The sequence below is a fragment of the Capra hircus genome, chromosome 14, assembly GCF_001704415.2.
Source record: "Capra hircus breed San Clemente chromosome 14, ASM170441v1, whole genome shotgun sequence".
NCBI classification, from domain to species: Eukaryota; Metazoa; Chordata; class Mammalia; order Artiodactyla; family Bovidae; genus Capra; species Capra hircus.
In genome coordinates, this window is record NC_030821.1 from 41,244,085 (window position 1) to 41,258,073 (window position 13,989).

The following is a 13,989-nucleotide window of genomic DNA, read 5'->3' on the forward strand; positions in this document are numbered from 1 at the left end:
CAATTTTCCAAAACTGAACCAGGAAGAAATAGAAAATCTTAACAGACCCATCACAAGCATGGAAATTGAAACGGTAATCAGAAATCTTCCAGCAAACAAAAGCCCAGGTCCAGACGGCTTCACAGCTGAATTCTACCAAAAATTTCGAGAAGAGCTAACACCTATCCTCCTCAAACTCTTCCAGAAAATTTCAGAGGAAGGTAAACTTCCAAACTCATTCTATGAGGCCACCATCACCCTAATACAAAAACCTGACAAAGATGTCACAAAAAAAGAAAACTACAGGCCAATATCACTGATGAACATAGATGCAAAAATCCTCAACAAAATTCTAGCAATCAGAATCCAACAACACATTAAATAGATCATACACCATGACCAAGTGGGCTTTATCCCAGGGATGCAAGGATTCTTCAATATCCGCAAATCAATCAATGTAATTCACCACATTAACAAATTGAAAAATAAAAACCATATGATTATCTCAACAGATGCAGAGAAGGCTTTTGACAAATTTCAACATCCATTTATGATAAAAACTCTCCAGAAAGCAGGAATAGAAGGAACATACCTCAACATAATAAAAGCTATATATGACAAACCCACAGCAAACATTATCCTCAATGGTGAAAAATTGAAAGCATTTCCCCTAAAGTCAGGAACAAGACAAGGGTGTCCACTTTCACTGCTACTATTCAACATAGTTCTGGAAGTTTTGGCCACAGCAATCAGAGCAGAAAAAGAAATAAAAGGAATCCAAATTGGAAAAGAAGAAGTAAAACTCTCACTGTTTGCAGATGACATGATCCTCTACATGGAAAACCCTGAAGACTCCACCAGAAAATTACTAGAGCTAATCAATGAATATAGTAAAGTTGCAGGATAGTAAAATCAACACACAGAAATCCCTTGCATTCCTATACACTAATAATGAGAAAGTAGAAAAAGAAATTAAGGAAACAATTCCATTCACCATTGCAACGAAAAGAATAAAATACTTAGGAATATATCTACCTAAAGAAACTAAAGACCTATATATAGAAAACTATAAAACACTGGTGAAAGAAATCAAAGAGGACACTAATAGATGGAGAAATATACCATGTTCATGGATCGGAAGAATCAATATAGTGAAAATGAGTATACTACCCAAAGCAATTTACAAATTCAATGCAATCCCTGTCAAGCTACCAGCCACATTTTTCACAGAATTAGAACAAATAATTTCAAGATTTGTATGGAAATACAAAAAACCTCGAATAGCCAAAGCAATCTTGAGAAAGAAGAATGGAACTGGAGGAACCAACTTACCTGACTTCAGGCTCTACTACAAAGCCACAGTCATCAAGACAGTATGGTACTGGCACAAAGACAGACATATAGACCAATGGAACAAAATAGAAAGCCCAGAGATAAATCCACACACATATGGATACCTTATCTTTGACAAAGGAGGCAAGAATATACAATGGAGTAAAGACAATCTCTTTAACAAGTGGTGCTGGGAAAACTGGTCAACCACTTGTAAAAGAATGAAACTAGATCACTTTCTAACACCTGCACACAAAAATAAACTCAAAATGGATTAAAGATCTAAATGTAAGGTCAGAAACTATAAAACTCCTAGAGGAGAACATAGGCAAAACACTCTCGGACATAAATCACAGCAGGATCCTCTATGATCCACCTCCCAGAATTCTGGAAATAAAAGCAAAAATAAACAAATGGGATCTAATTAAAATTAAAAGCTTCTGCACAACTAAAGGAAAATATAATGCAAGGTGAAAAGACAGCCTTCTGAATGGGAGAAAATAATAGCCAATGAAGCAACTGACAAACAACTAATCTCAAAAATATACAAGCAACTTATGCAGCTCAATTCCAGAAAAATAAACGACCCAATCAAAAAATGGGCCAAAGAACTAAATAGACATTTCTCCAAAGAAGACATACGGATGGCTAACAAACACATGAAAAGATGCTCAACATCACTCATTATTAGAGAAATGCAAATCAAAACCACAATGAAGTACCACTTCACACCAGTCAGAACGGCTGCGATCCAAAAATCTGCAAGCAATAAATGCTGGAGAGGGTGTGGAGAAAAGGGAACCCTCCTACACTGTTGGTGGGAATGCAAACTAGTACAGCCACTATGGAGAACAGTGTGGAGATTCCTTAAAAAATTGCAAATAGAACTACCTTATGACCCAGCAATCCCACTGCTGGGCATACACACCGAAGGAAACCAGAATTGAAAGAGACACATGTACCCCAATGTTCATCGCAGCACTGTTTATAATAGCCAGGACATGTAAACAACCTAGATGTCCATCAGCAGATGAATGGATAAGAAAGCTGTGGTACATATACACAATGGAGTATTACTCAGCCATTAAAAAGAATTCATTTGAATCAGTTCTGATGAGATGGATGAAACTGGAGCCAATTATACAGAGTGAAGTAAGCCAGAAAGAAAAACACCAATACAGTATACTAACACATATATATGGAATTTAGGAAGATGGCAATGATGACCCTGTATGCAAGACAGGAAAAAAGACACAGATGTGTATAATGGACTTTTGGACTCAGAGGGAGAGGGAGAGGGTGGGATGATTTGGGAGAATGGGAATTCTAACATGTATACTATCATGTAAGAATTGAATCGCCAGTCCATGTCTGACGCAGGGTGCAGCATGCTTGGGGCTGGTGCATGGGGATGACCCAGAGAGATGTTGTGGGGAGGGAGGTGGGAGGGGGGTTCATGTTTGGGAATGCATGTAAGAATTAAAGATTTTAAAATTTAAAAAATAAAAAATAAAAAAAAGAAACAAAATAAAAATCATGATTGCCTTTAAAAAAAAATAAAAAAAAAATAAACTCAATTTAAAAAGAATAAAAAATAAAATGGCTGGAGAGGTTTCACCTGCAAGCATATAAGGTTCACAAACATAATAGCTTTGGACAGGATCGCTTTCAAAAATTTGGAGCAATATATTGAGAGTTGGACTGTGAAGAAAGCTGAGCACTGAAGAACTGATGCTTTTGAACTGTGGTGTTGGAGAAGACTCTTGAGAGTCCCTTGGACTGCAAGGAGATCCAATCAATCCATTCTAAAGGAGATCAGTCCTGGGTGTTCTTTGGAAGGAATGATACTAAAGCTGAAACTCCAATACTTTGGCCACCTCATGCGAAGAGTTAACTCATTGGAAAAGACTCTGATGTTGGGAGGGATTGGGGGTAGGAGGAGAAGGGGACAACAGAGGATGAGATGGCTGGATGGCATCTCTGATTCGATGGACATAAGTTTGAGTGAACTCCACGAGTTGGTGATGGACAGGGTGGCCTGGCATGCTGCAATTCATGGGGTTGCAGAGTCAGACACGACTGAGCGACTGAACTGAACTGATTCAATACATATTCACTGGGTATCTACTATGTTGCTATCATTGTGCTTTTTGCTGAAGTTTCAGAGACATAAACCATAAACCCTACTCCACCAAGAACACAGTATGATCTTCAGTTATAGAAACAGAATAGTGGCTGCATATGATAAAGTGTAGTATAGGGGCCCATGTAAGGTAATTATTAATTATTACATCATTGTATTACAAAGCAACCTCAAAAAAATAGGCTGACATACTCTAATGAGCTTCTTGTCTCTCAAAGGCTGAACTGTTACTTTTCAAGAGTATTTAAGTAATCCTGCAATGGCACCCCACTCCACTACTCTTGCTTGGAAAATCCCATGAATGGAAGAGTCTGGTAGGCTGCAGTCCATGAGGTCGCTGAGGGTCGGACACGACTGAGCGACTTCACTTTCACTTTTCACTTTCATGCATTGGAGAAGGAAATGGCAACCCACTCCAGTGTTCTTGCCTGGAGAATCCCAGGGAGAGGGGAGCCTGGTGGGCTGCCGTCTATGGGGTCGCATAGAGTTGGACACAACTGAAGCGACTTAGCAACAGCGGCAGCAGTAGAAGGCAACAAGCACAAAATACACTATTTGAAATACACTTGGCTTCTATTTTGCACTTGGCCACTTTCTGAAGATATTAAAGAAAAAAGTGACACATTGACTCAAAATTCTGTCATTATCTTATAATAGGATAATGAGACATGCTTTATAGTAGAGAGGAGGAACTATTGTATGAATAATCTGAGTAATATATGTGGAAAAATTTTGTGATCTGTGAATGTTCATAAATATAATATTTTGCTATTTTGGTAAGAGGACTAAAACATGGTTTGAGATATTAAAGGCTAAATGAACTCTAGAGTTCCTTCTCAAACTAAAACTCCTCAATTCTAGAGCTGGAAGAGACTGCATAAACATTTTATCAAATTTAAATTTGTAAATGCTGAAACTAAAGATGTATGAAACTATGGAAACTATCTATCTATCTATCTATCTATCTATCTATCTATATATATATATATATATACATACACATAATTATACATCTAGCTAATGGCCAAGTGAGTGTTAGTCACTCAGTTGTGTCTGACTCTTTGCAACTCCATGGGCTGTAGCCTGCCAGGCTCCACTGTCATGAAATTCTCTAGGCAAGAATACTGGGTTGCAATGCCCTCCTCTAGGGAATCTTCTCGATCCAGGGTTCAAACCCAGGTCTCTTGCATTGCAGGCAGATTCTTTACAGTTTGAGCTAACTGGGAAGCCAAGAAGACCTAAAAGTAAATTATTTTATCTTCTTTCCCTCTCCCTTAAAAATTGTTTAACGTCTAAAATTTTGTTTACTAAAAATATTTTAACTTTTTTTCTGTAATATTCTTCTGGATTCATAAACAGAACAGTCTTGATATAATAAATTGATTGTGAAAATTTTCACCTAGAAAGACAGTGTTTTATAATTATCATTTTGAAGGCATCTCCCAACAGTTCGATGGTTAGGACTCAACTTTCTCAAGACAAAGGCTCTGAGTTCAACCCATGGTTAGAGAACAAAGATCCTGCAAGCTATGTTGGATAGCCCTGCCCCCAAAAAATTTGTATATAATTATAAAAGTATATAATTATACTTTTGAGCTTTCTTCTTTTTAATAGAACTTTGAAAGATGATGGTAGAAAGATATTACACAGTGCCAAAGTGATTGAACCCAGGTCTCCCGCATTGCAGGCAGATTTTTCACCATCTGAGCCACCAGGGAAGCTCCAATTTTTTTTTTTTTTTAATGATTGCTGATTGCAAATGATAGTCATATATGTCTTTAATACTTTATAGTTTCAAAGCAGTTTTAGTATGCTTTAAATAATGGCACATTACCGATTTGTTCAAAATGAAATATTAACTTATAAATATTACCTTTCAAATAAGTTAAATCTCAGAAAAGTCAGGACTCTTAGCTGATAATCTTATAAAATTAGAAACCACTGTACATTTCATGACTCTGAAAAGCCAAAGGAATAACATTTCTTATAAAAGTACATTTTTCCTACTTCCTTTTTTATGGCATTTTATTGGTTTCAGGTGCAGTGGGGAATAGTTAGAAATTACATAATATTGAAAATTACAGTTCATTTTCATATTTATTCCATAAATAATTAATTTTAAAGACACTATCTCTATCTAAGACCATTAAAATACAAACAAATATGACAACACATTCAAATATGAACTATATATTTAACTGATCTGAGAGAATAGAATTTTAATTTTAATATAATTATGAATACTTCTTAAAGGCTACAAAGGCAATAGAAGTGTCCTTTTGGCTAAAAATAGATCACTGCACATTTATAATTGGGTATGCATGTTGCTCAGAAATAAAAGGTATTCTTTATGTACTCACCCTCTTCAGGGCAAACATTTGCGGTAGTTTTGCCGATGAGACTAGTTAACTGTGTTAATAATCTCTTGACTGTCCCTGCATTGTTTTGAAGATGAGTTTAACAGTCACTGAACACAGACTTCGAGTTCTTCAGCACCCAAGAGCTATCACTAAATGAAAATTTCAATGAAAGTACTGACATGTAGCCAGTGATATCTCTTTGCATATATCAGCCTACCAATGTAACAAAATTTATTTGTCTGATTTATGCAACTGATCAGCTTCTCCCATTAACAAAGGCCTTTAACCAATAACCGTAGCCAGGTTTTGCTTACTTGTTTGTTTAAAACAATGTAGTCCTGGTATAATTCTCATTATAAATATCTAGTAGGGTTTAATGTAATGAAATCTCTCTCACTCTGTCTCTTTTTTTTTTTTTTTGCCTTTGGCTATATGTAGAGAAAAACTCCAAAGATAGGATAAATTTAGTTATCTAGATGAGTCTGAGTACCAGGATGAAACCTTTCAAGATATTTAGGAAGACAGTACTTTTGGAAATTATAGAAGATTGGTGTTTGTGTGCTAAAATTAACTGTGCAATTGCTGTAACTTTTCATTTTATTTTCAATTTGTACAGAAAACCTAAATAGTCAGTTAAGTTTGATTAAAAAAAATAGCTGCAATGCAAAATTTTATATATAAGAACAAAAGTACACTGAAGCTATTTTATTAATATGTTTTAATAGGAAACAAATGGGAATGGGTATGTTAGTTTCTGAATTTCATTTTCTTTCCTAAACTCTATTATATTACAAAAGCAGTAAAAACAAGCAGAACTATATGTTAAGCACGGACTTTTAAAAATACACAATCTCATGTTTATTTTAGTCGCTTTTCATTTCACAACCAAATGAAACATGCCTATAATTTTAGAAATCACATAACTGAAAGAGAACACAAAATCATGCTCAAATATATCCAAAATAATCATCACCCTGGAAAGCATGCCCAACTTATTTTAAAGCTGCATTATTGCCTGATTTAAAGGCAGACAGGGGCTGTGGGGCCACATTCCATGACAGAGAGCCTCTAGAGACATCTTTGATCATTCTTTGTGATGCATAAAATATGTCACAGTTGTACTATAAAAGATATCAGCCATCAGGTAAGGTTGTCACTTGCCCTTGTAGTATTATATTGGAAAAATACGGCTTTTCTCTCTCCTGCTTGCATGGGATTACTGCTCATGGAAACACAGCCTATTTAGTCTGTGTGCGACCATTATCATACTCCTGGTTTCTTTCAAAAGAAAGTAGTCATAAATAAACATCCTAAAGAGAATAGATCTAGTTGATAGTATGTTTCAACATTCACCCATTTCATAAGTTGTTATAAGCTGTGAATATGCTAAGTACTGGTCTACATGAAAGCTGAGTTCTACAAAAGGATTGCACATTTCTCCAGAGACTAGTTGCTTTCATTTGATTTGTTATGCATACATCTTAGTTTACTTCAAAATCTGAACCTATGTCACAAATAATATTTATAACAAAAGAACAACAGCACCAAACTATTTCAAAATGTTACATTTTTATTTCTCAGCTCCTCACATATTTTTTAAATTAAATGTGTGTGTGAATGAGCTTTAAGACAATTCAAACTACAGTTATTTGTGTTATAACAACAGCATCTTTACTTTAAATTTGCCTTTCACATATTGATATACATAAAATGTTTTTACTTTATACCTAGATTAATGATTCCTCACACTTTTTTAATTGGCAATGAGGCTGATTTTAATAGTCATTTAGGGAAAATAATTTTTAATTGTATAGAAAATTTGGAAACATTTTAATATGAAATGCAATTGAAAAGTGATTCTTACCTTTGAAATCTTGAAGTAATTACTGAAGTTTTACCAACTTGAATGATATAATTGTCTCCGTTAATATTGGCAATATTTACTGGAGAGTTTGTCAAGTATAATATTCTTATCTGAAAGCATTTGGCTACTAAACCAACAAAACCCAAACAATACATAAACTATGGTGAATATATGTTAAATCTGAATATCTGATAAAAGTTTTGCTGAAAGAATACAAATACAACTTTCAGATGATTTTTATCCTTTTAATAATTTGTTGCTTTTAAAAAATAAAGATTCTCAGTTTATCATTTCTAAGTTGCAAAGTGCTACTTCTCACACTTAAACATTTAGCAATTTATTTGTAAATTGGAAAGGAGGAACCCCTTTTAATGGAGAAATAACATACGGTATAACAGACCGGATCGATTAAAGGCCTCCATCTGGCACAAGACTAGAAAAGTTGCTGCCATATGTTTTGAACAGCATGGCAAAACTAACTGTTTTATACTGTCACCGCCCCCAGATTTGTTTTAAAAATTGCATTTTGTTTTAATATATATGCATATATGTGTGTAGGTATATATACATATGAAAATATCAGGTATACTTTATTTATGATTTCTTAATTGGAAGGTAGACACTATATAAAAATTTTAAAAAGCCCTTGGTCTTCAAGGTTCAGTGTGAAAGGCAGTTGACAGCTTTAAATAATGAAAAAATAAAATAAGAGAGAGAGAGAAACACCAAATTTGTTTACTCAGTATTGTTTAAATCTTAAATGACTTTAACAATGATAGCTCATACTTTAGGACTACTAAAAATGATAGAATTAAAACAATAACAAAGGAGAATAATGTATAAAATTCATATGAATATTAAATACTGGTAATATCAAGAACATATTCAGTAGTTCTGTGTTTTTTAAGGTAAAATTTCATAAAGATAGATTTAAAAATCAGAATATATATGATGCTGTTGGAAAAATAACATATCAGGTTCAAATGAAATTTAGGAATGTTAATCTCTTTTGCAGCTGCTATTTTTGTTTTATGGTATTTTTACAGCTGTTTTTAATTTCTTTTAAGAAATACTAAACCTTTAGGAGAATTCCCATGTGAACAACCACAGTACAGATAATTGGTTTCATTGCAATTCAGATTATGAACATCATTTTTCAGTTGTTACTTTCAAACTACATACATAGCTAAATCTGTAAGCCATTTTCTTTATTCAGCTACTATCAAAAGGGAAAAAATCAGTTAAAAACATCACAGAGTCTCACTCTTTATCTAATAGAGTGTGATGTTTGAAAAATATTTACCTTCCTCCATAGAACACTAATATATCCTATATAGTATGCACAGATGTAACCTATATTTTTTAATTAAGAAAAGCAGAAAACATAAATTACGAAAAATTCTTTTAGAACTATGATTACTTTAATAAATTTCAGAATTGGCATTTATCATGCAACCCTATTTCTATACCTAACATCCTCTCCTTTGATTAATTATTACCATAGACTGTATATCTTCATTTAGAAGCATCCTTGATTAGCAGCCACACCTATACCATGCAGTTTTTTAATAGAAGCCACCCGTCCCGTGCAAGCCGCAGGGGAAAGTAATTAAATTTAATAGAAGCCGTCTTTGTTTTATAGCCACCCTCAATTTAAAGCCACAGGGGTAAGTAATTAAATTTAATAGAAGCCATAGCTTCTAAACAAAGATATACAGTATCAGTTAGGTATGCAGAAGTATAGAAATGAGAAATACTCTACCTTGGGAGTTGTGAGGAGTGTGGGTTTATATGGAGCAATGTTAAAAAATGTAAAAGTTCACAAAATATGTTTTTTAAGTGATTCAAAATGGGTGGAGAAGGTATAGTTGTCACCCTACATTTTTCAAACAGCAATAAGAGAGGTGGGGCTGCTACACGTCCTTGCTAAACCACAATAGCTTGGACAGTTGCCTGCTGTGAGCACTGAATGCATCTCTCCTTCTAATAGGAGTTGGACAAGTCCAGTCTTTCCGATGCAAACACAGTATGCCTTAGCTTGGTTAGAAGCAATTCATGGGAATGTAAGAGTTTTGATATTCATGATTATTTATTCTAGATTTGAGATGATAAAAATTTTTATGTTTTGTTGTGTTCTTTGCTCATTTGTTTTTTAAATGATGGTGATGATGGGCCCTGAATTAGTTTTCCTTGCCTGTAGCCAAGGACCTGTAAAACCTGATCTAGACTAGAAGCACCATTTGGATGGTTAATTTCAGCTTCATCCTAGGGAATGTTTTGGCAGGCTGTCTCACCACACTTTCTAAATATTTTGATGGACATACAAAGAGGCTGATGGAGAATTGTAGAATTCACATTGACTATCTAAAATTTTTGAGGCCCTTTTTTTCACAAAGCAATACGCTCCATGTAACTAGCTTTAATTCTTAAATTGTATTTTGACTTTTAATACTGTTTTAAAATTCCAATTTTTCAAAATCATCCGGAACACTTTAATCCATGCTTTGTCATAAACAGTGCTTTAATAATGCACAAGTCTCACATAGGGTAAAAGCCCAAAGTGGAAAGAAAGCAGCTGGTGGCATGTCCAGTGATGTTCTAAGTTCATTGCCTTTAAAAGATAGCTCAAGTTTTCTTAAAAAGAGAGGAAAGGAAAGATTCTGAAATTCAGCAGCCCAGATGGTAAACAACAATAGGAGCCGCCTGTAGGCATATGGTGCACAGAAAACGTACTAAGAATGTGTTAATAAGTAAATTAAAACTTGTATTTAGGTAATTGTGATTACAACATGGATCATAACTAGGAGGGATGAAAACAGAATGGGGCTCAATGAAAGAGAGATGAGATAAAAAATCCAAAAGGGTGTTTAACATGCACATTTAGTCATTGGCTATCTGCATATACCTATAAATTGTTGATGATTAAGTTGTGTTTTTCCTTAGAACGTGTACAAGCTTAGGCATTTTGTGATTTATCAGTAGAAAATAAAGTTTGTCACTAACAGTTGTTACCCAAGTTACTGCAATGCACACAAATTCATTGCTTTGCCTGTGACACTGTATGGTGGCAACTGATAAACATAGTCTCTCCAGTTGGTTAGAAATAGAACGTTTCCAAATTTTAAGCAATAAACACAATGTTCTTTCAATTAAAGAATTTTAAAGTACCATTGAGTATTTATTCCCATATTTGTGATCATCTCTCTAAATACCTATAGATATTTTTCAATAAGTAAGGTTGAAATCCTCAGTATGAATTCTTGAACCATATTAGACTCGTATTAGAGTCAATTAGACTCTATTATCTTTATCCCAGCTTCACTGAGAAATATTTTCACATTCCTTCCTTTTTAGTCATTTTCAATCAGACTCAGGATTGATTCTTCCCATTTTTCTTTCTATCAATATCTTTCAATGAGGATTTTTCTTCTGTTTGGATTATTGAGACAGAGGATATATTCACACAGTATTATTCTGCCTTTGAAGCAAAGCAGCAACCCTTTTCTAGTTTTCAGAACAGGTAAAAAGTTAAAAAGTCTAGGACTCCTGCTTTTGTTGTCAGGAGGCTCCCTACCTTTTGCAGCTTGATTTTACCATGTGTCACTCAGGAAGATGGTTGTTCCCAACAGACTAACTCATTTAGATGTTGCAACCAAAGCTATTTGGAATTTCTTGCATTGAATCACATACTCCTGCTGCTGAAAAATACAAAGCCAATTACTGTATTTTTTGTATTCTCAAGGAGCTAGAGGCGAGATGTTTCCTGTTTCCCTATTCCTTGATATACTCAAGGAATGATCTGGCAGCGTTTGGTGAATGTAGTGAAAGGAAGGGGTTTTAAGGTCACTCCGGTTTTAATATTGCAAATTGTACCTACTTCTGATGAAAGCATCATCTGATTACGACTGTGTCAAAATTTTCAATTGTTAATAAAATCTATAAATCAGTGTACATTCTAACTACTTAAAACTTTTAAACAATAAACTCTGAATGGAAAATATTTTGATTTTCATTGACAGCATCAGAAATGTATTACAAATTCCTATAAAAAAGAAGTAGGATGTTAGAATTAGAGAGCAGCATGTTGCAGTTTATCAAGATCTGTGTCCACTGTGCTTCTCCTATTGTCCACATTGCACCATGCACATGCATACACACAGCATATCAAATGCTGATTTCTTGCATTGTAGGAGATTGAGGGGAAAAGATGTCATAACTTGTTGCAAACTGTGATTCTGGCAATACACAAAGCAATAAGGAAAGTTAAAGTATATAAAAAGTGGCTTTATCCAGAAGAATATTACACAACTCTAGTCTCTAAAAAAAGGGACAGAAAAGAGGTTGGAATATGACTGACCGTCAGGACTACCAAACTGGGAGTGAAGTGTGATTTGGAATCAGGGACAGTGAAAATAAGCCCAAGGACTTTTCCATTCCTTTTGCTGAAGAATATGGAGTGGGAGAGAAGACAAAATAATCCAAGCAGGAGAAGCAACAGGGGTAAATGATAATATATGGCCACTGGGGCAGAAATTCTGATATACTGAGTTCTTATTTGTTCAATTCTTTAAATATTTAATTTTTACTTATTTGACTGTACTAGTTCTCAGTTGCAGCATACACGATTTTTAATTGTGGCATCCAAACTCTAAGTTGTGGCATGTGGGATCTAATTCCCTGATCAAGGATAGAACCTAGGCCTTTGCATTGGGCTCATGGAGTCTTAGCCACTGGACCATCCCGAAGTCTCTAACTGGGTTCTTATTTTAATAGATAGGATATGCATATACTAAAACAAAGAACTAAGACCTTCAGCACTTAGTTAATATTCTAAAGTTCTATTCCACAAAAGTATTTTATACATAGATATGTTAAAATGATTATTTTTTTCTAAAACCTATACATTTGGTTCCAAACTAGGGATGTGACCCCATGGACTGCAGCTCACCAGGTTCCTCCCTCTATGGGGATTCTCGAGGCAAGTATACTGGAGTGGGTTGCCATGTCCTCCTCCAGGGGATCTTTCCAACCCAGTATTGAACCCAGCAGTCCCTCATAGCAGGTGGATTCTTTACCATCCGAACCATCGAGGAAGCCCTATCGGATGTATGGTTAGAAATATTTCCTTCCATTTTGTAGGTTGCTTTTTCACACTGTTGATTTCCCCTTTTGATGTGCAAAAGATTTTAGGTTGATTTTGTCCCACTTGTTTATTTTTTTTTATTGCCTATGGTTTTAGTGTCTTATCTGAGAAGTAATTGCCAAGATTTAATGCCATTAAATTTTCACCTATATTTTATTCTAGGAGTTTTACAGTTTCAGGTAATGTTTAAATTATATTTAAGCTGTTAGTTAATACTTTCAAAATTGATTTTTATATATGGTATAAGATAAATATTCACTTTCTTTTTTTTTGTAAGTGGATATCCAGTTTTTCCAAAGCCATTTGTTAAAGTGACTATCCTTTCCCCATCATATATACTTGATGCCTTTGTAGAAGTTCAGTAGACTATATATGTTTGCACTTATATCTGGGCACCCTGTACTGTGCCTTTAGTCCATATGTCTGTTTTTATTGTGGTACTATACTGTTTTGATTATTGCAGCTCTGTAAAATGTGCTTTAAATCAGGAAACGTGACGCCTCATACTTTATCTCTTTTTTTTTCTTTTCTCAAGATTACATAGCTATTTGGATTCCTTTGTGCTTTCATGTGACTTTTAAGGCTGCTTTATCTATTACTGCAGAAAAACAAACATCATTGTGATAGGATTTTGATAAGGATTACATTGAATCTATAGATGGCTTTGAGTGGTATGAATATTTTAACAATATTAATTCTTCCATTCATGAATATGGGCTAAAGTTTTCATTTTTTGTGTCTTCTTCAATTTTTAAATATTTTACAGTTTTCAGTTTACAAATATTTTATCTCTTATTAAACTCCATTCTGAAGGAGATCAACCCTGGGATTTCTTTGGAGGGAATGATGCTGAAGCTGAAACTCCAGTACTTTGGCCACCTCATGCGAAGAGTTGACTCATTGGAAAAGACTCTGATGCTGGGAGGGATTGGGGGCAGGAGAAGAAGGGGACGACAGAGGATGAGATGGCTAGATGGCATCACGGACTCGATGGACATGAGTCTGAGTGAACTCCGGGAGATGGTGATGAACAGGGAGGCATGGCGTGCTGCGATTCATGGGGTCGCAAAGAGTCAGACACGACTGAGTGATTGAACTGAACTGAACTGAAACTTATTCTAAGTATTTTATTTTATTTTGTTTTTACTATTGCAAATGTGATTATTTT